The sequence below is a fragment of the Juglans regia genome, chromosome 16 (assembly GCF_001411555.2).
Source record: "Juglans regia cultivar Chandler chromosome 16, Walnut 2.0, whole genome shotgun sequence".
In the NCBI taxonomy this organism is placed as follows: Eukaryota; Viridiplantae; Streptophyta; class Magnoliopsida; order Fagales; family Juglandaceae; genus Juglans; species Juglans regia.
In genome coordinates this window covers 660,957-664,331 of record NC_049916.1, presented here as the reverse complement: position 1 = coordinate 664,331, position 3,375 = coordinate 660,957, and the positions used below count along the sequence as shown (strand labels likewise).

The following is a 3,375-nucleotide window of genomic DNA, read 5'->3' as shown; positions in this document are numbered from 1 at the left end:
AGCACTCTTATATACGGATTAAAGTACCCAAAAAAGGGCTAGCCTATGCCATAATCCCAAACACACTAATCAAAGTTTCACTAGTATCATTTATAAAGCCCAGTTTCACCCATAAGTAGCCAATATGGGGACTAAGAGCATTGGTATTGGATTGGGTAAAGTTAAAGTCAAGTTTTCCTAAAATAAGTCACTTTTACCACTTTGCCTAATCTATATAAATACAACCTACACTGGATGAGCCATTCTTTCATCTATATTACTGAAAAATTATTTTTTTATTGAATGATAATATAATTTTCTCCAGGTCGTGTAGAAGATCTCTGTAAACTTCACTTAGTCATTCTTGAAAGCTTGGCTAGGAACTACAAGAGTACCCAAAAAAATCCATGTTGCATGAAGATTCATACGTAGTTGGGTGCATTGATTGGCCATAATGGAAGAAAACATTTAGTGCTGCTCTTTTGGAAGGTTCAATGGGAAAGCCAGAGCCACCTGTCCCTTCGGGATTGTCCTTCTCACAAGGATTCTTTTTAATTTTGCAGCAGAAACGTTCTAACTTCCTCAAAGCTTGGCATCAAACTCCATTCTTGGTAATGGTGGGTAATTTGGTAAACACGATAGAAGAGATTTGCTGTGAAGAAAAGGTTAATCCACAACAACTCTCTTCTCTGCCATTGATTGTTCTCTCTCTGCTTATCAAAAAAAAAAAAAAATTGTTCTCTCTGTGTCCCTCAAAACCATAATCACTAGGCCCCCAAATTTCTAGCCTCAAAATCCTAATCCTGCGAAGCCTCAAATTTTAAGCTCAAATTTATAAGCCCCAACGCCATAACTAACGAATCAATAAGGTTTTTTGGCAGATCCAATTTCTCCAGATGCAAACCCAAATTTCTCCACAGAGAGAGAGAGAGGAGACTGTGAGAGCAGAGACAAATACGAGAAAAGAGAGGGAGAGAATAAGTGGAAGGGAGTTGCGGTTGGTTTAACAGTTACCTAGTCTGCGGTGGTGTCGATGAAGATGATGCCGTGGTGGGTGGTGCGGCAAAGGAGCTTCGTTGGTGGAGGGAGGGCTGGTTGGAACTAGGCGCGCACTTGAAGATAGAGGAGAGAGTGGGAGTGCGAGGATGTTGCCGTTTGGAGAGAAGAAAAATTCTAAACCCCACACTCATGTGATTTTACTCTTTTACCTTCTTTTATTCTACACTTCCTTAAGAAGCCCCATGTCTTTCCTTTTTCTTCTCTCCACCTTCCTCTTCCTCACATGGCTCTCTCTCAGACTGCAACACGCTTCCTTTTAGTGGAAAACAAGCATCGACATTTGAAGTAAAACTCTTGCGTTGTTTTCCTTTTTTCAAAAATTGACATTTGAAGATGAGGTGTGAGGGATTCTTTATTGTAGAGGAGAAAGATCAAATAGTGGGTACAATAATGATAAGAACACACAAAAGAAAGATCAAATAGTTGCTCTTTGAAGAGAAATACAGCACAGTTAATTAAACTTGCCTTGATATGAACGTTGAAGACGAAAATGAGAGAGAGAGAGAGAGAGAGAGAGAGGGGCTATTACCTTCCTGTGTTGCCGATCGGAAAAGAGATGCCCAAATCAAAGTATTTAGTGCAGGTGAAGAGGAGAAGAGGAAGGTTAAAGACGAAATATTATGCTTAGAGGTCCGTTTGGATACAATACTATTGACTCGACTCATTAGATTCATTACAACTTTTAATTTTAATTTTTATATAAAATATAATAAATAATTTATTTTTTTAAATTTTAAAATAATAATAATATTAAAAAATAATATTTTAACTATAAAAAAAACTTTTCCCTTAAGAAAGGCTCACAGAACCTCGACCTAGAAATCCAGTCCAATGAGATTTTTATCCAAGCAAGAAGCGAACTGTCAACTAAGGAAAGACATCTCTAGTCAACAAGATAGCTCGACCTGACACAACGACAACCTCCTTGAGGAACGGAATATGCACAGGATACATGAAAAATATGGAAGACCCTCGATTTATCGACATCAAAGCATCAACGACTCATATAAATCAGATTGAGGCTCAGGAAGCCACCCGACATTAATGGCTCTGCTAATTAAGTCACACTTCGCCGTTATGAAGCCGACACAGAGCTACACCACATTTAAGAATTCTGACAAAATGAACAGTAGAATGAACCTGAACCTCATAGTAACATGCATGATTTACTCTTCAAATCTATCGTATAAATAGTTGATCCAACGTACGAGTAAACTCTCTCATGTATAAAACAATGCCATGTTGTCACAGGGTGTGCGGAGCGTGCAAAATAATGGGGCTTCTGGGCAGCAGCTCTCTTCTGAAATTATATAAATGTTTTATTTTTTAATCAAGGATATATATGTTAGAATTTTTATGAAAATGGTTTATTGTACATCTGGTGAGTGTAAGAGGGATATTGCAATTTGAATCATAGTTCCAGGAGCTTTGTGTATTATCCAAAACAGGTTTATGTTTTTAAAAATTTTATACATATTCTGAATTTAGTATGTTTACATACTAATTTATAAATAAAGAACTCCATCATTTTACTTATTAATTAATCTGTAGTCAAAATTAGGTGGTATTTCTTTTATATACTTGCTTGTCAATGAAGGAGATAAAAATAATTATTAAAAGATATATCGAAATCGGATTCGTGTAACGCGGAATGAATCATAGATATTTGATTTCACAAGAAAATTAAAAACAAGTCTCGTGCTCTACCATTAATTCTTGTTAACAAAGCTTTGAACTGCAAGTTTAATAATAATGGATATCACTGGGTCACACTGCTTGAATTCAGACCTTCAACTCCAATAGGGTTAGGTTGCTTAGCTTTCTTTCCTTCTTTCTTCTTTTTAAATAAGTTTAGATCTTGACTTGGAGACCCTTTTATGTCTCTCTCTCACTCTCAAATTTATTGTGCATCTGCAAATATTTCCTTCTGATCAAGCAATAAGCATTATTATGGAGAAGAAGAAGAGTGTTTTGGTGGTCCTTTGGCATTCCTACCTATCCTTAGCAACTACCATACTCATGTTTACCCAACTATCTCATGGGAAAAATCCAAATGTCTTTTGCAGAAAGGCAGAGAGGCAAGCCCTCCTGACGTTCAAACAAGGTCTTATAGATCCTTCCAATCAACTCTCATCTTGGACAGGTGATGAAGAGTGTTGTTTCTGGAAAGGCATCGGCTGTGACAATCCAACTGGCCATGTTATCCACCTCAACCTTCGAAATCCATACATTCCTACCACTGATTATGAAGCCTTTGAACGGTCGAGGTTGGGCGGAATCATAAGTGATTCTCTATTGGAATTAAAATATCTTCAGTATATTGACCTGAGTTTCAGT

At 37.0% G+C, this 3,375-nt stretch overlaps 1 long non-coding RNA gene across 1 annotated transcript in view; it reads right to left on the bottom strand.

The window, feature by feature from the left end:
* The window catches only part of LOC118344894, an 8,939-nt gene extending 7,250 nt beyond the window's left edge, over positions 1–1,689 (bottom strand). The window contains exons 1-2 of the long non-coding RNA XR_004798621.1: positions 1,568–1,689; positions 994–1,345 (exon numbers count right to left, since the gene is read on the bottom strand). This is a non-coding gene — a long non-coding RNA (uncharacterized LOC118344894). The remainder of the gene's footprint in view (positions 1–993; positions 1,346–1,567) is intronic.
* Between the last annotated feature and the right edge of the window lie 1,686 nt (positions 1,690–3,375).